Source organism: Eumetopias jubatus, unplaced genomic scaffold (genome assembly GCF_037043125.1).
Source record: "Eumetopias jubatus isolate StellerSeaLion01/CBP00866 unplaced genomic scaffold, mEumJub1_p1.0 scaffold_10, whole genome shotgun sequence".
NCBI lineage: Eukaryota > Metazoa > Chordata > Mammalia > Carnivora > Otariidae > Eumetopias > Eumetopias jubatus.
The window spans coordinates 4,039,013-4,063,725 of NW_028274816.1; the positions used below are offsets into that span (position 1 = coordinate 4,039,013).

Below are 24,713 nucleotides of genomic sequence, written 5' to 3' on the forward strand. Positions count from 1 at the left end.
TTTCTCTCCTCAATTCTTCATGTATTTAGGGTGCTCTGTTGTTAGGTGCCAATGTGTTTATAGTTATTATAGCTTCCTTATGGATTGCCCTTTTTATTATCAGTATAAAATGTCCTTCTTTGTCTCTAGTAACAATTTTTTTTCTTAAAGTCTAGTATATTTTTGGAATATATATATTTTCTAGTATATTGTCTGATATTAGAATGGCCACTCCAGTTTTCTTTTGGTTACTCTTTTTTTTTTTTTTAAGATTTTATTTATTTATTTTAGAGAGAGAGAGAATGAGAGAGAGAGCACGAGAGGGAAGAGGGTCAGAGGGAGAAGCAGACTCCCCGCTGAGCAGGGAGCTCGATGTGAGACTCAATCCCGGGACTCCAGGATCACGACCTGAGCCAAAGGCAGTCGCTTAACCAACTGAGCCACTCAGGCGCTCTTAGTTACTCTTTGCATGGCATAATTTCCCCCATCTTTTTACTTTCAACTTATTTATATCATTTTTTAAAGATTTTATTTTTTTTTAAGTAATCTCTATACCCAATGTGGGGCTTGAATTTACAATCCTGAGGTGAAGAGTCACATGCTCCATTGACTGAGCCAGCCAGGCACCCCTCAACTTTTTTTATCTTTGAACCTAAAGTGTCTCTTGTAGATGGCACATAATTGGGTCATATATAATTATCCATTTTACCAATCTCTGCCTTTTGATAGGACTGTTTATTCCAATTACATTTACTGCAATTACTGATTTATGTCTCCCATTTACTACTGGTTTTGTACAGGTCTTATGTCTTTTTAATTCTATTCCTCCATTGCTGCTTTGTTAAATTTTTTCTAGTGTACTACTTTAATTCCCTAGTTGTTTTTTTCTATTTTTTGCATTACTGTCTTTGTGGTTGCCATGGGGATTACAGTTAGCATATTAACTAAAAAAAAAACTTAATTCCTAGTGCATATAACAACTTTGTTCTAATATAGCTATTGTCCTCCCCTTCCTTTGTGTTATTATACAAATTATATTTTTATATATTATCAACCCATCAACACAGGTTTGTAATGATCATTTTATACAGTTGTCTTTTAGATCAGATAGGAAATGAGGCATTACCATATTTTATGTTTATCTATAGTCTTACTGGTGTTTTTTAGTTAATTGTGTGGATTTGAGTTACTGTCCAGTTGTCTTCTCAGTTCAGCATTTCTTGTAGGGTTGGTGTAGTAGAGATGAATTGTCTGTTTTGTTTATCTAGGAATGTCTAAACTTCTTCATTTTTGAAGGATAGATTTGCCACATATAGAATTCCTGATTGACAGATTCCCCTGCAATAGCACTTTGAATATATCATCCCCCTCTGGCTTCTATGATTTTTGGTGAGAAGTCAGCTGTGAACCTTATTGAGGCTCTCTTGGACATGGTAAGTAGCATCTCTCTTGCTGCTATCAATAGTCTCTTTCTGTCTTTGTTTTTTTGACAGTTTGACTATATGTGGATCTCTTTGAATTTATTCTCCCTGGAACTGGCTGAGCTTCTTAGATGTGCAGATTAATGTTTTGGTCAAATTTGGGTGGTTTTAGCCATTATTGCTTCAGATATTTATTTTGCCCCTTTTTCTCTTTTCCTTCTAAGAATCCCCTTATTCATATGTTGGTATGCTTGATGGAGGGTCCATAGGTTTCTGAGTTTTTTTTTTAAAGATTTATTTATTATTTGAGAGAGAGACAGAGAGGAGGAGGGAGGGGCTGAGGCAGAGGGAGAAAGAGAATCTCAAGAAGACTCCCTGCTGGGCACAGAGCCCAACACAGGGCTCAATCACAACCCTGAGATCATGATCTGAGCCAAAACCAAGAGTCAGACACTTAACCGACTGAGCCATGCAGGCACCCCTCTGAAGTTTTTTCCTGTAACCCAGGCTGTATACTCTCTGTATACAGAGATTTGTATTCAGGTTTGATCTGTATTCAAGCTTGCTTATTCTTTTGTCAACTCAAATCTGTTATTGAGCCCTCTACTGAATTTTTCATTTCAGTTACTGTATTTTCCACTTCCAGAATTTCTATTTGATTTTTGAAAATGATCTTTATCTCCTATTTCCATTTTCTATTTAGTGAGACATAGTTGTCATACTTACCCCCTAATTCTTCAATCCTGGTTTCTTTTAGTTCTTTGAACATATTTATAAAAGCTGATTTATAGTTTTTTGTCAACTAAGTCCAATATCTTTGGGCACATTTTTCTGTTGTTTGCTTTTATTTTTTTCAAATGTGTGGCATACTTTCCTGTTTCTTTGCATGTCTTATAATTTGTCGTTGAAAGTGGACTTCTTAGATAATATAACAACTATGTTATCAACCATCTCCCTTTAAGAATTTGTTAGTTTTTCTTTGTTGTTGTTGTTTATTTGTTTAGTGACATTCCCTGGATGAATTCTATAGATTCTGCATTCCCTGACACAAAGTTATTTTATTTTCTTATTTTTAAAGTTTTTGTCTTCAGCCTGGCTTCCTAGGGGGCATACTTGGGTTGGTATAACCAAGGACTGGTTCACAAGATTTCCTTAAATATCCTGTCTGTATGTCTTCCACACTTTGCTGGAGGATTTGTGTGTGGAAGCATGCCTTCAAACTTCAAGCAGTTTATAGGATAGCTTTAGCTTTCATTTCTTGCTTGAGCAGGGCCTTAAGGTAGTATACTCAAGCTGAGTATTTGAATGAAGTAGTTTCCTTTCTAGGCATGTTCATAGCCTTCTAGATCTCCATGAATATACTGGAGTTTTGCAAAGTTGCCCACGGTTACCTAGTTCCTCAGGACTTCTTATACTTTGACCAGGCTCTTGTTTCATTACACATCATAGGCTTAGGTAGCTCAGATTTTGCCAGCAGATGATTGTTGGTTTTGGTAATGCCCTGGGAGATAGGGCTTTTTTTTAAATTTTATTTTTTACTGCTGGGCTGAACTCCGAGTCAAATCAAATAGCCCCAACCTCCTGAGAATGGGGATTTTCCAGGGAGTTGCTAGTTTAGATAAAATACTGACAGTGCTCTGGGGATAGGAATTTTAATTGAGTCAGTCCTGTCTACTGACTGTGAGCTACTGGCTTTCACGGCTGCTGCATTGCCATACCACTCAGTAGAGAAGGGAGCTTGGGTGGGAAAAGCCCAAATTAGAGTGCCACAGAACCTGCAGTCTTATCGAGGATTAGCAGTTCCTCTTGGATAGACAACATAGTCCATTCTGTGGCTTTGGTTAATTTCTAGAGTTCTGAAATGGTTAATATTAGTTGTTTGACCCGTATTTTTTTCCTTTTTGGGGAGAGCAGGTTCATGCAGTCCTCACACTGGCATTCCAAAAGTCAGTCTCTCCCTAGGAGAGTATATATTTCCTACATAGTTAAACTGAACATTTAAAGGATTATCATATGGTTTCACTCATATGTGGAACATAAGCAATTGCACGGAGGACCATAAGGAAAGGGAGGGAAATCCAAAGGGGGAGAAATCAGAGAGGGAGATGAACCATGAGAAACTATGGACCCTGAGAAACAATCTGGGGGTTTCAGAGGTAAAGGGGTTGGGGGGAGGGGGTAACAGGGTGATGGGTACTGAGGGGGGCACGTGCTGTGATGAGCACTGGGTGTTATACTTAACTAATGAATCACTGAACATTGCATCAAGGACTAATTATGTACTATACAGTGGCTAACTGAACATGAAAAAAAGGATAAGGCTAATTAATACCTAAATATTTTAATATTCAGTGGGACTCTGCTAACATCACTAAACATTACCCAGAAATATGAAATAATTTGAAAGTATACATGATTTTTTAATATAGCTCTTATGTTAGAAATAGATATGTATAATGGAAAGAAACAGTGAACTTAGGGATAGGCATTTAAAAAAAGTTAAACAATGTATGCAAAATTGTAAAGCAATATAATGAATTGCAAATTAGTAGAACTGAATGATAATGCTGATTGAATGATAATGCTTAAACTCAAGTATCTTGTCCTGCACAATAAATAATACATGTTAGCTATATGTTATCATAAAATTTATTACATAGTTGAAGTAAAAATCAAATATATACTGATTTCATTACACTTACCAGCAAAGACTGACTTAAGAGATCAAACTAGACATATAAATTATTTTCCTAATATTACCTCACTGTAAAGAACCAAAATAAGAACTTTTATCATTAATACTCTAATAAGAAGACCTTAGAACATAGATTTCAAATTAAAATAGTATGTTTAATAAGAAAATTAAAAACTTACAAAGAATAATGAAAATAAAAGTATGTAAAATCACAAAATGAAGACATAATTATTATATTTTAGCATACTTTTAATCATGTAATTTTTTCCCTAGACATGTGCATGCACAAACATATTAGCATAGTTTAGTTTTATTGCTTTTCACCCAGTATTATTTTATGAGTATTTTGTCATGTTATTAAAATTCTTTAAAAATAGGTAAGCGGAGAGAAATATTATTGCAACACTGAAATCCCATTGAGAAAACCAAACTAACAGTTAAAAGACATTTATTATATATGCCTTTAAAAATTATTTTTCTAAAATCTACAGACATTATCAAAAACAATTTTATTGTCTACATTAATCCTCTTATATCATCATTGAAAAAATCTATTGTTGGAGATGATGGATTTCTCCTTATTTTTCACTATTACATTAAACTGATAAGAACAGATACTAAACTTGATCTTAGCCAAAAGGCCAAGAAGTGATTAATCTTTCACCATTATAAATAATGCTTTAGTGAACATCTCTGCACATCATATTTGTCTGCATCAAGATTTGTTTTTTACATTCCTAGATATGGAATACTGGGTCATGAAGTAGGACATTCATTGGATAAAAGAATAGTCTCTTCCAAACCATAAGAGACTCTTCATCATAGTAAACAAACTGAGGGTTGCTGGAGGGGAGGGGGTTGGGAGATAGGGTAACTGGGTGATGGGCATTAAGGAGGGCATGTGATGTAATGAATACAGAGTATTATGTAAGACTGATGAATCACGGACCTCTACGTCTGAAACCAATAATACATTATATGTTAATTAATTGAATTTAAATTAAAAAAAAGACAAAAAAATAGTCTCTTCAACAAATTGTTCTAAGACACCTGGAGAATGATATACAAAAGAAAACCTGATTTTTAAAAAGAGGTGTACTACTTTACATTTCTACTAGTTTACAATGAAAGCACCTACGACATTCTATTTCTTTATTGTTTTTTAGGGGTGAAATTCACATAATGTATAATTAACCATTTTAAAGTATAAAAATTAGGTGGCCTTTAGTGTATTCAGAATGTTGTGCAACCACCAGCTGTCTCTAGTTTCCAAACATTTCATCACCCCATAAATATACCCATACCCATTAAGTAACAACTCCCCATTCCCTGGTAACCTCTAATCTGCTCTCAGTCTCTATGGATTTATCTATTCTACATGTATGATATAAAAAGAATCATACAAACATGTGATCATTTGTGTTTGGATTCTTTCACCTAGTATAATGTTTTCAAGGTTTATATAAATTATAGCAATTATCAGTAGTTCACTCCTTTAATGTCTGAATAATATTCCTTGTATATGTATATACTTTGATTTGTTTAGCCATTCATCCATTTATAGACATTTGGGTTGATTCCACCATTTGGCTTTTATGAGTAATGTTGCTATGAACATGGATACACAGATATCACTTTGAGACTCTGCTTTCAATTCTTTTGGGGGATATAGCCAGAAGTAGAACTCATCTCAGTTATGCAACTCCATATTTCTATTTGCTAGGGCCAGTAAGCCTGTAGTTATAGTGCTTTTTCCCCCTTTGTACCCTATACACAGTCCGCCAAGAAATCAAATATATGTACACAATCCAAACACATTTCTACCTTTATTGCTATCATCTTGATGCAAGCCACCATCATCTCTAGCTGAATTATTTTAATGGGTTCCTATTTGGTTTCCCTGCTTTAACTATTGTTCTTCCTATTGTCTACTGGCTTCACTCAGAATAAAAATTTATCCTGCCTAGTTTACATTCCCCATCCCTCATTTAACTCAATTTCATCTTTTAATCCTTAATCTCCCTTCCTTCTGCTCTAAGACACTGGCTCTTCACTGTTCCTTGAGAATTACAGATGCTTATACTTTCCAGCCTTGGCGCTGGTTTTCTCCTTTGCCAAGAATATTCTTCAAAAGATAACTATATGTTCAACTCTCTTACCTCCTTCAAATCTTTGTTCAAATGGCACTTTCTCAGAGAAAGCCTGCTTTGAACACCTACAGAAAATTGATGACTATCCTTTTTACCTGGCTTTATCCTCCCCTGCCCCACAGCTCTTATCACTTTCTGACAACTAAATAGTATTACATAATTTACTTATTATGTTTATTGCCTCTTTCCCCCTACTAGAATGTAATCTCTATGAGGGCTAAGATTTAGGTCTGTTTTATTAACTTCTATATTATAAGAGCCTAGAACAGGCCTGGCATATATTAGGCACTCAGTACATATTTTCTCAACAAATGAATGAATAAAGAAATTTTACTCTCCAAATACATCAAACCTGAGTCTTGTAACATATTCTCAACTTAAAAATACTGTATCAGTTTATACCACATAGATACCAGTACAGAAAGATTGTCTATCTAAAGATAAATACATGAAAGGCACTAATCACACTAATCACTAGATTCAAATGCCTATATGTTCTTTTATGACTGTATCATATTCCCAACTTAAAAATACTGTATCAGTTTATACCACATAGATACCAGTACAGAAAGATTGTCTATCTAAAGATAAATACATGAAAGGCACTAATCACACTAATCACTAGATTCAAATACCTATATGTTCTTTTATGACTGTATCATATTCTGACTTTATAAAACAGTTCAAATACACATTTATGTAATTAAAAAAGTAACACTTTTTAAAGTTGATTCATTCTTATTCTCCATGAGAATGTTACACTGACATATAATTCTGACTGTTTAATGGCATTGTAAAATAGATTATGCTGTAATTTAAGAGTCTACATTAATTAAGAAGGCAGGACAGGAGATAAATGCCACTTTAATAATTTCCATTCACTCTGTTTTGAGGTACGATATTGAAGCCAACTTCATTGTTCAAGAATACGATATGAACTTTATCATAACTGTAGCTCTGATGTCCATTTGTCAAAAATGAAACTTAAATAATGTATATATGCTGACATAAGAGGCAGAAGAACGAAGGGAAAAATCACTAGCCAAAGCGGAAAAAACCCTGAAATTTTCTTTCTTGGTGTGTGAATGTGTGTGTGTATGTTATTCTGAGTCAAAAGGACATTGAATTCTATTTCCCTGCAAGGGCTTAAGCCACTGGGAATTTGCATCTAACAGTAATGTCTGTAACTCCTCTGGTACTGCCCTGGCTTGAGGAAAAATAGCATCTCTATAAAAATGAGATAGAAGAACACATTCAAACAACCAATATTTTATGCAACTTTAGAGAAAAACATGCCTCTTCTTGGGAGAGAAAATTGTTCTGAGAAGTATTCATTATTCTAAAATGGACAGCTCTGAAACAAGAGTACATTTGACATCAATTAAAATGGAGATGAAGAACACTAAAAGAGGACAATGTATGAAAATTAAAGAAAATACCCTCTGTAAGCAATAAGAATTAATAGCTATTAAAGGCATATGATATGCCAAAAACTATGGCAAGTGTTTTTTGCATCTTATTGCAGTTGTTAACAATAACTGCATGTGGGTAGGTACTATTATCTCCACTTGATTATGGGGAAATCAAGAGGTTAAGCAATTTGACTAAAAACATATAGCTACTAAATGGCGGAGCTGGGGCTTTAATTTTGGCAGCCTAATTCCAAATCCCACACCCTTCATCATCACCTGTGATCTCAGTTTCATTTGAAAAAGAAGTGTGATGTTTGTCTTACTGTTCTATAAAAAGGACTTCTAATGACACTGAATAACCCCATACGATGACATTTGATCTTTTACTGTTTTTTAAAAATATTTTATTTATTTATTAGAGAGAGTGAGCAAGATAGAGAGAGGGAGAGAGAGAGCAAGCCTGAGCAGGGGGAGGGGCAGAGGGAGAAGGAAAAGCAGGCTCCCTGCTGAGCGGGGAGCCCAACAGGGGCTGGATCCCAGGACCCTGAGATCATGACCTGAGCCGAAGGCAGATGCTTTACCAGGCGAATGAGCCACCTAGGCACTCCATGATCTTTTACTGCTTGTATCCCTATAGTATTTGTGGTGTTCTAGGATATGATCTGGGAATCTATAACATTTTATATGTAGTCATTCCGGTTAACATGGCCTTTCCTAATTTTTGTAAATCTAGGCTGTGGCATTTGGGCTTTGTGATGTTCTCTTCTATAACTAAAGCCTGGGCTATTTAAGCAGTTCTGGAAGATGAGGCTGGTGTATTTTGCTGATCTTCTACAACAGGCACCAACTTGCTGAGGAAGAGTTTAATCCGATTATATCCATGTAGGATTCGATTATGAAAAAGACTGTACTCTGGATACGGACTAGCCCTTGATCTACACTAATAAGCTCAGGTTCTCTGGCTCATTCAAGATAGTTAAAAGGGCAGAGTGAAAATTTTAGGACTATTTTCACTGCCTGTAGGGGGATGCTAAAAGAAATATATTTTTGTTCCATGTGGTGTGCATGTTAAATTCTATTTTTCTATAAGGAAACAATATGAGAATATCAGGTAGGGAACAATGTTTCTTGGTGGGGAAAACTTGTAATTTTGAGAATGGCAAGTTGGATAATAACATGAATGGTAGAGGTTAAGAAAAATGAAGCTAAGAAAAATATGTTCCTAAATAGATTTAATATTAACTGTATTTCATTATATGGGGACTCTGATATAAATGATTTGGCCACCAATGTTTCCTCTTACTCATTGGCCTGTACTCTTTAATGGCCTATTTCCAATTTTCTAGCTGCCTAAGAGAATCATGCTTCTGATATTTTGTTATGTCTGCCTTTAGTCTTTCTACTGTAAGTGAGAGATGTTCCTTTAATCAATGTGTTCTTTGTTCATTGGGTGACTGGTACACCATCTCTCTTCCTGGCAGGGCAAAAGGATGGAGAAAGACTGTTCCAGGTACTGATGTATTTTTTTTTTTCAAAACAAAGTTGTCAAGAATGATTAGGATTCTATAAAAGTCAATGGATTAAAAAGGTTTTGATAAATGATAAAATTAAAAATTTAAAAATACATTATCACTTGCTTTCCTTTGCTGCTGGTGTGTTTTAATTGCTAACAGAGTAAGTTTCTGATATAGCTAATAAAATCTTCCTAGACCAATTATCACAGTCCCTAAATGCCAACCTGAGGTAATAATTTGTGTTATCTCATATGATAAATTTCATTGTAAATATTTACCAAATCAGATATCCTAGTCAGAAAGTAGAAGTTAAACTGATGTTTATGGTGTATTCTGATAATATAATCCTTTCCCTTGATACTTTATTTTTTTAAAAAGATTTTATTTATTTATTTTGACAGAGAGACACAGCGAGAGAGGGGACACAGCAGGGGGAGTGAGAGAGGGAGGAAGAAGCAGGCTTCCCGTAGAGCAGGGAGCCCGATGCAGGGCTTGATCCTAGGATGCTGGGATCATGACGAAGGCAGACGCTTAACGACTGAGCCACTCAGGTGCCCCCTTTCCCTGATATTTTAAAATAATTAAAAAAAAGTGTTCCAAGTTTCAAACAACTTACGTGCAAAGTTTACAGGAAATGTGTATGACAGATGCTTCATATATGTATTCTAATTCTGTGTGGAAATCAGTGAAAGAATCTAAGGTGGCATTAGTGGCTTCTTATCAAAATATTTGATTTGATCTAAGACCCCAATGCCCTGAATAGTCTGGATAATATAGAATACCAAAACTATTTTAGTAGGATGATATCTGATAATATACAACCACTTTTTAAAGAAATTATCAACTAATAGCCAAAGAAAGCAAGTGATACAATAGACTAAAAGTGATGATTTTTTAAATACTTATTTGATTCTTTTATTCTTTTTTAAAAAATTCCAGTATAGGGGCGCCTGGGTGGCTCAGTTGGTTAAGCGACTGCCTTCGGCTCAGGTCATGATCCCAGGGTCCTGGGATCGAGCCCCACATCGGGCTCCCTGCTCAGCGGGAAGCCTGCTTCTCCCTCTCCCACTCCCCCTGCTTGTGTTCCCTCTCTCGCTGTCTTTCTCTCTCTGTCAATTAAATAAATAAAATCTTAAAAAAAAATAAAAAATTCCAGTATAATTAACTTACAATGTCATATTAGTTTCAGGTGTATAATATAATGATTCAACACTTCCATATAACATCCTGTGCTCATGATAACTGTACTCTTAATCCCCATCACCTATTTCACTCATCCCCCTACCCACCACCCTTCTGATAGCCACCAGTTTGTCCTCTACAGTTATGTCAAAACAGTAATGATTTTTAACATTTAAATTCATTGCTGAAGTGTTTAGCCAGTTATGGGGGAGACAGCTAATTCCTAAATATAGAACACAGTTAATAATAAAAAGTTTACTGGTTGTCAACAGGCTACACTTATCTCTATTTCTTAATACCATATTGTAATCTGACACCAGAATTCAAAGTGGTAAAAAAGGAAGACACAACAGATTTGGAAGGTGAGAAGATATTTGGAAAGAAATTTCGTCAGAGAATAATAAAAGTATTGATATTTCATTTTAAAATTTGGATACTTTTTAGCCTATAGTCACATGGCATTTAAAAAATTTACTAAATTGGAGCTTCTTAACTTAGTTTTGTTTTAAAATTCACTTGATTTTAATGAAATGATGGCTACTCACATAGAAAAAAGAAATGAAGTAGTTCTTTTCTGATGATAAAATCTCCTACTGGCTTATATGACTAAAGCACATCATTTTGCTTGGACTTTGGGAAAATCTAGTTTCCAGTGTAAGTGGATTTCCATTAATCACTAAGTTTGTGATTTGTTTAATCACAAAAACAATAAATTTGTTATCTATTTATTAACAAATAAAAAAGTCTGTTTATTCTATAGATGTGATGCACCTGCTATATATCAGGCACTCTGTTGACTGGAGGTGCATCTTAATCAATCTATGATCAAATTACAAATCTAAGGGCGCCTGGGTGGCTCAGTTGGTTAAGCGACTGCCTTCGGCTCAGGTCATGATCCTGGAGTCCCAGGATCGAGTCCCGCATCGGGCTCCCTGCTCAGCGGGGAGTTTGCTTCTCTGACTCTCCCCCCTCTCATGTGCTCTCTCTCTCTCTCATTCTCTCTCTCAAATAAATAAATAAAATCTTTAAAAAAATAAAAAAAATAAAAAAAATAACATTTAAAAAATTACAAATCTAAGACATGTGTTAATTTAATGTCACACACAGAATACTCCTGTTTTTTACTAGTCCTAGTTAGTAATCAGCTCAAGAACAAGAAATAGCTTGTCTTCATAGGAAGGCATAAATCCAAGCAGAGATAGTTGTTAATACCTTTTAAAAGTATGTGGTGTTACTAGGTGCTCTGGAATGTGGATCCTGAAGAAAGATCCTGCATTATCCTAAGTGAACAGTATATGGGGCATTTGTGAGGTTACATGTTCAAAGGCTAAATTCCTTGATTTCAGAATTTAGGAGTATAGCTATTTATGGAAAACTTTTTTTTTAAAAGATTTTATCCATTTATTTGAGAGAGAGAATGAGAGATAGAGAGCACAAGAGGGAAGAGGGTCAGAGGGAGAAGCAGACTCCCTGCTGAGCAGGGAGCCCGATGTGGGACTCGATCCCGGGACTCCAGGATCATGACCTGAGCCGAAGGCAGTCGCCCAACCAACTGAGCCACCCAGGCGCCCTGGAAAACTTCTTAAAACAATTGTTAGCCTCTTTTCCTGGTAGTTGATGGGTGACTTCTAATGGATAGTGAAGGAATCCACTAACATTTGACTATTATTTCTTTGAAGTATTTTGAATCATATCTGAACTCAGCTTCTAGATAATTGACAAGGATAAAGTGATGAAATAGGTGGGAGAACCTCCTACTACATTGAAAATAGCTCCATGAAAAGAGGTCCTTAGGTGCTTCCAGTCTAGTGATATATTCCTTTTTATGCCCTATTTCTAGGGTATAGCATAGTGGCTGACACCTAATGGGCACTTAGTAAATAACCATTGTACTAATCAGATGATTAGAGAGTAAACAACAAAGTCTAATTTGTATAATTGTTTAACTTTAGTTTCTTGAGGTCTTATGTAATATGCCATATCAATGATTACTGTTGAAGGCATCCATTTTAATAATAACCTGACATCAACTTAGACTAGACCTTGAACAAATGTATTACTGAACACAGGAGACTTGTGATGTGGTATTATGGAAAGCACACAGGATTTGAATGCCAAAGAGTATTTTAACACTGCTTTGATTTTTAGAAAATCCCTTGACTTTCCTAAGCCTTAATTTATTCACCTAAACATATACCGAATGCATACTATATATGCTTTTTACACAGAGATGAAAAAGAGACAAACCCTGACCTGGAAATGCTTAAAGATATAACAGAAAAACAGAACTTGAATGTTTCCTCATCCTTAAAAATAGAATTACAATACCACTTATTGCATGGATTTGGTGAGGCAATTAATAACATGTACTTAATTTTTAATGGTGTATGAAAGCGCTGTGAAAACTGCAAAGCACTATACAAATGTTAGGTGTTATTTTGATTATTATATAATCATTCCTCACATTTTCTGGTTTTTTCTTAGGTTGAATTTCAACTTCATATTCCTGAAAAATAGTGCAACACCAATTTTTCATGGAAGTTTTTCTAATTTCTCTTTTGTAATAAGTCAGGAAGTTTCGAACTCTGGTTCAAACTTCATCTAACAACCTGTTTCCCAGTTATAAATTTAGAATATAGTTTTACATTTCTTTTTTGTTAAATTGATATATAATTCACACACCACAACGTCTACCACTTTAAAGTGTACAATTTGGTGGTTTTCAATGTAGTCACAAGGTTGTGTAAGTGTCACCACTAATTCCAGAACATTTTCATCAACCCAAAAAAGGAACCCTGTAACTATTAGCAGTCATTTCTCATTTCTTCCTTCCCCCAGGCTCTGGTGATGGATTTGCCTATTCTAGACATTTTATATAAATGGAATTGTATAATATGCAGTGTTTTGTGATTGACTTCTTTCACCTAGAATATTTTACGGTTCATTCATGTTATAGTATGTTTCATGTTTTTATGGCTAGATAATGTTCCCCTATATTGATATGCGACATTTTGTTTATCCATTTATTAGTTAGTGGGCATTTGGTTCATTTATACTTTTTAGCTATTATGAATAATGCTATGAATATTTATATACAAGTTTTTGTGTGACATATATTTTCAATTCTCTTGGGAATATTATCCCTAGGAGTGGAATTAATGATTCATATGGTAACTCTATGTTTAACTATTTTTGGAACTGAGTAGTTTGATTTTGATAACTGTTTCTCTTTCTTTCTTTTTTTTTTTTTAAAGATTTTATTTATTTATTTTGAGAGGGAGACCGAGCAAGCATGAGTAGCAGTAGGAGAAGAGGGAGAGGGAGAGTGAGAATCTCAAGCATACTCCATGCTAAGCGTGGAGCCTGACAGGGGGCTTGATCTCACGACTATGAGGTCATGACCTGAGCTGAAATCAAGAGTCAGACACTTAACCAACTGAGCTACCCACGTGCCCCTTTGATAACTGTTTTTCTACAGCTTAATGGTCAAAGCTTCTAATGAAGGTATGATAAAAACCACTGCCAATGCGTGTGAAAAATAATCTGAAGGGAAGCAATAAAATAAATCCACAACTCTCATAAAGCCAAACTGCATTGGGTGTTACCGACTGCGAATGTCTAATTTAATGGTCAGTGCTTCTTTACAGAGTTGCATTAGGGAGGTAAACTTTTCTGAGGTTGTGTACAATTATGTTTCAGCTGTTGTTCTCTGGATTAGAAAGATAAACTCTGGTTTCTGAAGTGGACAATATGATATAAACGAGCTAAATGGGAAAGCTTGGTTTATGCTTTAGTGCACTTTATTTTTCATGTTGGAGACCTCTCTCTCTCTGAGAGGCAAACCATTTAGCCATGGCATTTTAGTCAAAACTGTGCTTTTTTATAGCGACAAAAAGCACATGGGAGTAAAACTGCTTAGTTTTAAAATAGGGATAGAAGATACATAGCTTAAACCTTAAACCAAAGGTGAGAGGTTTTTTTTAGTCCCAAATTGCAAGTTAGGTTTTTCACGAAAATATGTAATTTAAAAATGTTCATTAGACTAAGTAGTTATCACATGTTAGCCAACTAGAGAGACTTGGAGACAATTACTTGGCTATAATACATATAAAACACAAAAATACCTTATAATTTTTCCTTTACCAAAGTCATTTCTTTTCACCTGCACCCTCTTCCTGGAGAACATGATTAAAGTTGTGACTGTCAGGAAGTATATTCTCTTAAATTCTTAAAGATTTCACCTTCTGCTTCGGTATATTTCTTTCCCTTTCCTGTCTACTAAAGTCTGCACTTTCCAAACACACCTTTTTATTAGAGTTGACAGGTCCATCTCTGTAAACTCTCTCACATTTGGCTCTTAAGCAAAGCAGAATACACTTCTTTTAGCAATTATTTATTGTCTATAATGAACCAAATCAAAGTTTAGTGGCTTACGGCTATAACTATTTTATTTCTCATGATTGTGTAGGTTGGCTGCACAGTTTCTGGTGGTTTTGACTGGGCTCACTCTTGTGACTGCATTCAGCTGGAAGGTCGGCTGGGATGCTGAATAGGCCTCTCTCCTTTTAGGCTTTCATTCTCAAGGAGACTAGACTGGGCTTCTTTACATGCAGTCCCAAGAGGGCAAGTATCAAGTGTAAGATCTTATCAAGGTTCTACTTGTGTCATGTTTGCTGATGTCCCCTTGGTTAAGGGACTATATTATCAGGTATTGGAGGCCTTTGGTGTAGCAGTTTATTTAGTTTGTATAGTTTCTATTGACATTTTCAAGCTTATTGATTCTCTCCTCAGCCATGTCCAAGCTGCTGCTGAGCCCATCAAAGGCATTCTTCATTTTTATTATGGTGCTTTTGGTTTCTAGCATTTCTTTTTTTCTGTCTGAGCCTTTAGGATATAAGTCATGGTTATTTAAAATTCCGTCTTACAATTCCAAATTCCCTGTTATAACTGATTCTGATGCTTGCTTTGTCTATTCAAATTGCTTCCCCCCCTTTTTTTGCTTTTTAGCATGACTTGTAATTTTTTGTTGAAAGCTGGTCATGTATAGTATGAGGCTTTATGTTTACCTGGCTGTGAGTTAGGCTACATTTATTCATTGCTGTAGCTGTGGGTGTCAGAGGCTAAAAGTTCCTCTAGTGTCCTTGTTTTTGTCTCTTACCTCCATAGAGACTCCTTTTTAAAAAGGGCTTGATCCTTGCTCACTTGTAATCCCCTGTTGTTATACAGAAGACTGATTAATGTAGTGGTAAGATGTTTGGGGAAGGGTTAAGTGTTCTATAGTTCTACAGTTAGGTCTTACTTTTTTAGTGAGTCTATGACCCTGGGCTGTGACCTTAACATGTGCTTTTCAGGTTCCTTTTCTTCAATTCTCATCCATTCCTGATGGTGAGACAGGACAACTAGATGGGGCCAGAGTTGGGTATTTTACTTCCCTCAAATCAGCTAAGTTCTAAAAACCTATGTTGATTAGGCTTTTGTAAAATAATTTCCCTTGAGATCAGGTCTTTGTTAAGGTGAACAGTAGCTCTGGGAGTCTTTAAAAATGTTTAATTTTCCCTTCCTCCAACAGAGGCTCAAGAGGAATTTTTTCAGATTTTGACTCTGAGGACCTGGTGTGGCTCCTAAATGAGAAACTAGTGAAAGTACGGGGTCCCCTAAGTCTGGGCCTCTGGGAGTTTTTAAAAATCTCTTAAACTAGTCTCAAACTCAGTCTCCAGCAATTAGACAATTACCCTTAAAGTGTTCTTGCTGGCCCCACCGTGACTTCTACTCTGTTAAGTTGTGATTCTATGTATTTGCCTCCTTTGCAGTGGTTTGCCTTGTGTCCTCAATTCTCTGATGGGTCTAAGAGGGTTGTTGACTTTCATTTTGTTCACCTTTTTTTGTGGTGAGGATAGGAGTTTCCAAGCCCTTTACTCTGTTGAACTGGAAACTGAAAGTCCCAAACACTGAACTTGTTAAGAGATTTTTCATTCATTTGTTCATCATTCATTCTTTCTTTTTCTATTTTATTTTAAAATTTATTTCAAGAACTGGCAATCAGGCCTATTTTAAGGTTGTTTATTGATTTTTAAAAAATATAAAATATGGAAGTAAATTAAGTAGAACTCCTATTCTCAATTACTACTTATTGTGACTATGCATACTTAAGTAACAGGTATTATAATGGTTAGTAAATTCTCTAAATTAAACTTAGAAATAACAAATATATTTTTTAAAGATTTTATTTATTTATTTGACAGAGAGAGAGACAGCAAGAGAGGGAGGGAACACAAGCAGGGGGAGTGGGAGAGGGAGAAGCAGGCTCCCTGCTGAGGAGGGAGCCTGATGCAGGGCTCGATTCCAGGACCTTGGGATCATGACCTGAGCCGAAGGCAGACACTTAATGACTGAGTCACCCAGGTGCCCAGAAATAACAAATATTTTGTGTAAAGAACAATAACTATCCTAAATTCCAGGCCATTTACCAAGTTATGCAAAGAAAGTAGAGCAATTAAATGAAATCAATTGGAACATCTGTCTGGAATACTAGAGACTTTCCTCAATGTACTTAAGAAAGTAAAAAGAAAATATTCAAAGACATATAGCTTTTGTGTGTAGTATAGATTTCAAAAATGAGAACAAGATTTTATTGATTGTCATATATTTCCTTTTTGTGTTACTCCTAATAAAGTCACATTTCTCGTATTTTGATTTTGCTAATGCAACCTCTACCTTTCTTCTTGTTCATTTTTTCTGATATATATTGTACTGATCCTTCAAATGAAGACTTCTTTCACAAAGTGTTACCTGTCAATCAGTCTACAAGAGTCTCTTCTTTCTTTGAACTCCTATAGCACTTACTGTTGCCACTAATTTGACACTTACTTATTGCTTTGTAATTACTATTTACGAAGTATTTTTTTTAAAGATTTATTTATTTATTTGAGAGAGCGAGAATCAGAGAGAGAGAGTACATGAGAGGGGGGAGGGTTAGAGGGAGAAGCAGGTTCCTTGCTGAGCAGGGAGCCCGATACGGGACTCGATCCCAGGACTCCAGGATCATGACCTGAGCCGAAGGCAGTCGCCTAACCAACTGAGCCACCCAGGCGCCCCCTATTTACGAAGTATTTAAAAATACAAATGTTTAACTTTATTATTTCATATAAAGTTCCTCATGGCAGCAACTGCATCTTAATATTTTTGCATATTCATAGCACTTGGCAAACTGTCCTGCTCAGTTATCCAGGCAAGGGCATCAAATTTCTAGGAAGTCTTATAAGTAATAATATGGAATCCTAGTCTTTCGTAGGACTCCACTCTAGATACCTAAATCTCATAAAAGAAGGGGCCAGTGGATAGTGATATCATTATCTTCCAAAAAGTTATTATTCTTCTGATAAATCCTTCATTAGGGCTTATCATGTTAGAGCAGCATTATCAACAATAGCCAAATTACGGAAAGAGCCCCCAATGTCCACTGACTGATGAATGAATAAAGAAGATGTGGTATGTTACTCAGCCATAAAAAAGAATGAAATCTCTTGCCATTTGCAATGACAGGGATGGAGCTAAGAGAGTGTTATGCTAAGCAAAATACATCAGTCAGAGAAAGGCAAACACCATATGATTTCACTCATATGTGAAATTTAAGAAACAGAACAAATGATCATAAGGGAAACAAAGAGAGGCAAACCAAGAAAGAGACTCTTAACTATAGAGAACAAACTGATGGTTAGCAGAGGGAAGGTGGGTTGGGGGATGGGTTGAATGGGTGATGGGGATTAAGTACAGCACTTATGTGATGAGCACTGTTGGGTGTTGTATTTAAGTGCTGAATCACTAAACTCTATACCTGAAACTAATATTACACTGTATGTTAACTGGAATTTAAATAAAAACAAAAAAATCATGTTATTTTTTTCTTTTTATCTCTCCAAATTGTAGATTTTTTGAGGATAATGAATATATTTTATACTTTATTTTAAATGATTTTTTTAAAAGATTTTATTTTTATTTATTAGACAGAGAGAGACACAGAAGAGAAGGAACACAAGCAACAGGGGTGGGAGAGGGAGAAGCAGGTTTCCCGCTGAGCAGGGAGCCCGATGCGGGGCTCGATCCCGGCATCCTGGGATCATGACCTGAGGCGAAGGTAGATGCTTAACGACTGAGCCACCCAGGCGCCCCAGTGATTTTGTTTTTTTAAAGTAATCTCTACAGCCAGTGTGGGGCTTGAACTCACAACCCTGAGATCAAGAGTCACATGCTCCACTGACTGAGCCAGCTAGGTGCCCCTATTTTATACTTCTTAAAAGTGCCTAGGGTTATAGTTAGTACTTAGATGTTCAATAAACATTTTTTTGAATAATAATAACAAAATAAATCTTCACAGAGCAAATCACCATCACTGTGGAGCTTACTGTCTACATGCACAGCCACAGCCCTGAGACAACACTCACATTAGAAATCATTGTCAGCTCTTGACCTTTTCACTTGTCAATTTTCAATCACTCTCTTAACAATTTCTGTTGTCTTGCTTTTTTTTCTTGCTCATACTTATTTTATAGTTTGGTGTTTCTAAATGTCTTTCTGATTTATTCTTACTGTTCTTACCCTTTTTTTTTTAACATCATGTCTTCTTTAACTCTCTCTAAATTTGGGGGGAGGGTGTTACAAAGTCACTCATCTTTAAAAATACAGTATATTTAAATTTTATAACCTACTGTTGTTTTGCTGAAAGAGGTTATCACACAAAGTCAGTGATAAGGAAGGGCTCCTGATTGTCATTTCCAGGAAAGGGCCAATTTAAATAACAGAGTATTACCAATTCCTCCCACTCATCCCTTATGGTATTGCTGTCATTGGTAGCAGTTATCTACATGCTATAATCACCCAGCACACTGTTACTATTACTACTTTATTATTATTTTTTAAGATTTTATTTATTTATTTGAGAGAGAAGAGTGAGAACGAGCATAAGCACGGTGAGGGGCAGAGGGAGAAGCAGACACCCTGCTGAGCAGGGAGCCCAATGAGGGGCTCAATCCCAGGACTCCAGGATCATGACCTGAGCCGAAGGCAGACACTCAACTGACTGAGGCTCTCCACTATTATTACTTTAAATAGTTATTTTTTAGATCAACTATGAAAAATACATCTTATCTTCATTCATTCCTTCTCTGATGTTATTCCTTTCTCATGTAGATATGAGTTTATGACCTATCATATTCCTTCTCCTTGAAGAATTTTTTTTAACATATCTTGTGGGACAGAGCTGCTGGTGATGAATTCCCTCAGTTTTTGTTTGTCTGATAAAGTCTTTATTTCTCCTTCATGTTTAAAAGATAGTTTTGCTGGATACAGAATTCTAGGTTGGTAGTTTTTTCTTTCAACACTTCAACACCTTAAATATTTCACTCTCTTCTTGCTTGCATGGCTTTCTGAAAAGAAGTTGGCTGTAATTCTTATCCTTATTTTGCTATAGGGGAGGTAAGATTTTTTTTCTTCTGGCTTATTTCAAGATCTTCTCTTTTTCTTTGGATTTTTCCATTTGATTATGATATGCTTAGGCATAGATTTGGTATTTATCCTGCATTGTGTTCTCTAAGCTTCCTGGACCTGTGGTTTGGTATATGTCATTAATTTTGGAAAATTCTTGGCCATTACTACTTCAAATATTTCTTCTGTTCTGTTCTTCTGATCTTCCAATTGTATATATATTTCATTTTGAAATTATCCTACAGTTCTGGGATGCTCTGTTGTGTTTTTCTTCTCTATTCTTTTTTTTTTTTTTGTCTTTCCATTTCTGCTTGGGGAATTACTACTGACATGTCTTCAGGCTCACTGAGTCTTTCCTTGTCCATGTCCACTCTGATAAGTCCATCAAAATCTGTGACATATCTGGGCCTGGTTATGATGTTTGCTTTGTCTACTCAGACTGTAGTTTCTTTTCTTTCTTTTTTTTTTAGATTTATTTGAGAGAGACTGAGAGAGAGAGAGAGAGAGAGAGAGAGGATGAGCAGGGGGGGAAGGGCAGAGGGGGAGGGAGAAGCAAGCTCCCTGCTGTGCAGGGAGCCCAATGTAGGGCTAGATCCCAGGACCCTGAGATTGTGACCTGAGCCGAAGGCAGACACTTAACCGACTGAGCCACCCAGGCACCCTCAGACTGTATTTTCTTGCCATGTAATTTTTCACTAGGTGCTAAGTATGGTATATATGATATGGGATGTTACAGAACCTGAGGTCTTTAGTGTGATACAGGAAGGTTAGAGGGACTGGTGTCAGGTAAATGCCATTCCCTCATGAAGTCTTTTTTCTGGGGAGTAGGCTTTTGTTATGGAGAATGCTCTTGGCCTGAGGGGTCATTTTTGGCTCTTCATCATGAGAACCTAGTGGAATTCTTGGAAACCCATGAAGATGTGGGGTCAGTCTTAATAAATACTTGATAAAATTATTTTCTCTGATTTTACTGCAATATATTTGCTCCATTGATTTCTGTTTTGAGGAAGGGAAAGTCAAGATGGGCTAAGCTCTGTAGTATACTTTTTTTCTTGGAAGGCTCTGAGATTACATTTTGGTAGGTAGGAGAATCAGACTGTTGTTACTGATTTAACTTTAAGAAAACATAAAATATTGGTTCTGTCACATGAATCAAGTCTTATAAAGAAAATAGCAAAATTATTCAGCCATTAACTATAAAACTGTCTCACGTTTTCTATACATTTACTTGAAATAGTTATAGGATGAGTAACTTTCAGCTAAAATATTAGTTTTCAAATTTATCAGTGTATTAGAACACCACATTGAATTACTTAAAAGTTTCACATTTTCCACACAAAATATTTAAGTGGTATTTCAACCTCAGAGGGGCCACGCTAATTATTCACTTGCACATTTCTACACAATAGAGATTACAAATTAGAAACAAGTAATCTAGGATGGTTTATTTCTAGGAAAATGATAATGCCTTGAACACATACAAGAGTGTAGATGACAATTGTTAGTAACAACAACATAAATTTATTTCCTATGTTGTCTTCTTAAATGGCATTACACTTGAAATAAAAAAACCTACAATTGTGGGGATATGAAGAAGCTGAAATGAGGTATTACAGGTCATTTAGGTCCCTAAATACCTATTAAACATCATACCAGAGAAAAAGAGAAAATACAATACCTACACATCAAACTTTGGGTATATTCTTAATTATAAAATACCTTATTGATTGTTCTCAAGATGTAGTCCTTGGATACTGGATTATTGACCCTTGGGAACCTGTTATATCCTGTATCAGACCTACTGAGTTGAAACTTTGGAGGTGGAGCTCAGCAATTTGTGATTCATTTCTTTATTTACTTATTTAGTTTTTAGAGAACGTGTGTGTGTGCACGAGTGGAGGGGAGGGGCAGAGGGAGAAGGAGAGAGAGAATCTTAAGCACACTCTATGACCAGTGCTGGGAGCCTGATGTGGGGCTTGATCTCAGGACCCTGAGAACATGACCTGAGGCAAAATAAAGAGTTGGATGCTTAACATACTGAGCCACCCAGGTGCCCCTTAATTAGTTCTCTAGGTAGTGTGATGTATGGTACAGTTTGAGAACCACTCCTCTAATCAAAACCAAATACATATTAGAAAAATGCAATATATACATTAAAAATAAAACAGATCCATTGAATATGTCACTAGTTTATTAAATTCCTCACTCATTTCCCCTATAATATGCTTTAAATGCCCTAGGAGATAGTAGTGATGGACACTGAGATTTTTAAAAGAAATGAAGTTTGGGACCACTGCAATAGGGAGACTATTTTTTTTAAAAGATTTATTTATTTATTTGACAGAGAGAGACACTGAGAGAGTGAACACAAGCAGAGGGTGTGGGAGAGGGAGAAGCAGGCTTCCCGCTGAGCAGAGAGCCCAATGTGGGTTTCAATCCCGGGACCCTGGGATCATGACCTGAGCCAAAGGCAGACACTTAACGACTGAGCCACCCAGGCGCCTCTCTATTTTTAATGACATCTGTGCACGATACTGGATAGTGGGACCCTAACACTATTTTCAAAATAAATATATCATTTTTTCTAAAATTAATAACATTTTATGAGAAGGAAATGAATTTACATTTAGGAATAGATTTCCATTTTGCATACTACTTAAAGCTAGAAATATTATTGCTGAATTTATCTTTGTATCAAATCCTTAGTCTCACAGTTTATTGATGATAAAACAACATGAATCCAGAGCCAAACCTAGCAGGGTAGAATAAGTTGAGGACCTGTGAAATACTTTATCAGTGAAGCTATAAGTCGGAAAAAAGCCCTCTAAAGCCTCTGAAGACAACTGGTCTGAAGGAGAGAGCAACCAAAACACAACAGCAGAGCTCATGCAGCCCACACCAGAGACACTCCTTGAAGCATCAGGCCCTGGGCACTGTATGACCTCTTCTTAATAAGGCCATTACTTTCAGGAGCAGGAGACATAATTGGCTTTTCTAACAGCGAATGCAGAAATTTTGACAAAATGCCAAGACAGAGGAATTCATCCCAAGTGAAAGAACAAGATAAACTCACAGCCAGAGATCTAAGTGAAACAGATATAAATAACATGTCTGATGGAGAATTTAAAGCAACAATCATGAGGATATTCATTGGGCTTGAGAAAAGAAGGCGTCAGTGAGACCCTTACCACAGAGCTAAAAGAGTTAAAAAAGAATCAGAGCTGAAGAATGCAATAAATGAGATTGGAAACAGGCTTGATGCAATAAACGGTAGGCTAGAAGAAGCAGAGGAATGAATAAGTGACCTAAAAGACAAAAGAATGGAAAATAATTATGCTGAAAAAAAGAGAGAAAGAATTATGCAACATGAGGATAGACTTAGGGAATTCAATGACTTCATCAAACATAATAATATACGTTTTATAGGAGTCCCAGAAGAAGAAGGGACAGAAAAGGGGGAAGAAAATTTATTTCAAGTAATAATAGCAGGGGCGCCTGGGTGGCTCAGTTGTTAAGCGTCTGCCTTCGGCTCAGGTCATGATCCCGGGGTCCTGGGATCTAGCCCTGCATAGGTCTCCCTGCTCAGCGGGAAGCCTGTTTCTCCCTCTCCCAGTCCCCCTGCTTGTGTTCCCTCTCTCACTGTGTCTCTCTCTGTCAAATAAATAAATAAAATCTTAAAAAAAATCTTAAAAAAAAAAGAAATAATAGCATTAAACTTTCCTAAACTGGGGAAAGAAACAGATATCTAGATCCAGGAGGCAGAGAACTCCTATCAAAATCAACAAAAGCAGGCCAACACCAAGACATATTGTAATTCAATTTGCAAAATATGGTGATAAAGAAAAAAATCTTAAAAGCAGCAAGACAAAAGAAGTCCTTAACTTCCAAGGAAAACCATAAGGCTAGCTGGAGATTACTCAACAGAGCACTGTGAATTGTGTAAGACTTTTGAATCACAAGACCTGTACCTCTGAAACAAATAATACGTTATATGTTAAAAAAAAAAAAGATAGCAGGAAGGGAAAAATGAAGGGGGGGAATCGAAAGGGGAGACAAACCATGACAGACTATGGATTCTGAGAAACAAACTGAGGGTTCTAGAGGGGAGGGGGGTGGGGGGATGGGTTAGCCTCATGATGGGGATTAAAGAGGGCACGTACTGCATGGAGCACTGGGTGTTAAATGCAAACAATGAATCATGGAACACTACATCAAAAACTAATGATGTAATGTATGGTGATTAACATAATAAAAAAGAATAAATTAAAAAAAAAAAAGAAACCTGGCAAGCCAGAAGGGAGTGCCATGATATTCAAAGTGCTAAACGGGAAAAATCTGCAGGCAAAAATAATTCTATCCAGCAAGGCTATCATTCAGAATAGTAAGATAGATAGTTTCTCAGACAAAGAAAAACTAAAGGAGTTCATGACCACTAAACCAGCCCTGAAAAGAAATATTAAAGGGGACTCTTTGAATGCAAAGGAGAGACCAAAGGTGACAGACAGGAAATGATCAGAGAAAATCGCCAGAAATAACAACAAAACAAATAATAAAATGGCAAAAAATACATATCTATTAATAATAATGTGTTATGTGTTCATGTCATGATCCTACTTTTTAAATTTTTTAGTCTTGTGGCAACTTAATCATATGTAAGTATAGATTCAGTAAATCAGTAAATCAAAAAATACAGAACTAAGTTAAATTATTTCATATTTCTCAAAGTGATCCTTTTAATGTGTAGAGGTTTTTGGTGCTGACGTTTTTCTTATTGGGCACTGCTGGATTTTAAGAATGTTGTACTTTTTCTGTAGATAAGATTGATGGATTTTATGGTATAGTTCTGATCTACTGTGTAAACTACAGCAGAGTTGCAATCA

General features: G+C 36.0%; 1 protein-coding gene and 1 pseudogene across 2 annotated transcripts in view; both read right to left on the reverse strand.

The window, feature by feature from the left end:
• ITFG1 (integrin alpha FG-GAP repeat containing 1) overlaps positions 1 to 24,713 on the reverse strand; it is a 326,458-nt gene that overhangs the window by 10,660 nt on the left and 291,085 nt on the right. The window lies entirely within an intron of this gene.
• LOC114199374 (U2 spliceosomal RNA) lies at positions 4,661 to 4,748 on the reverse strand (annotated as a pseudogene).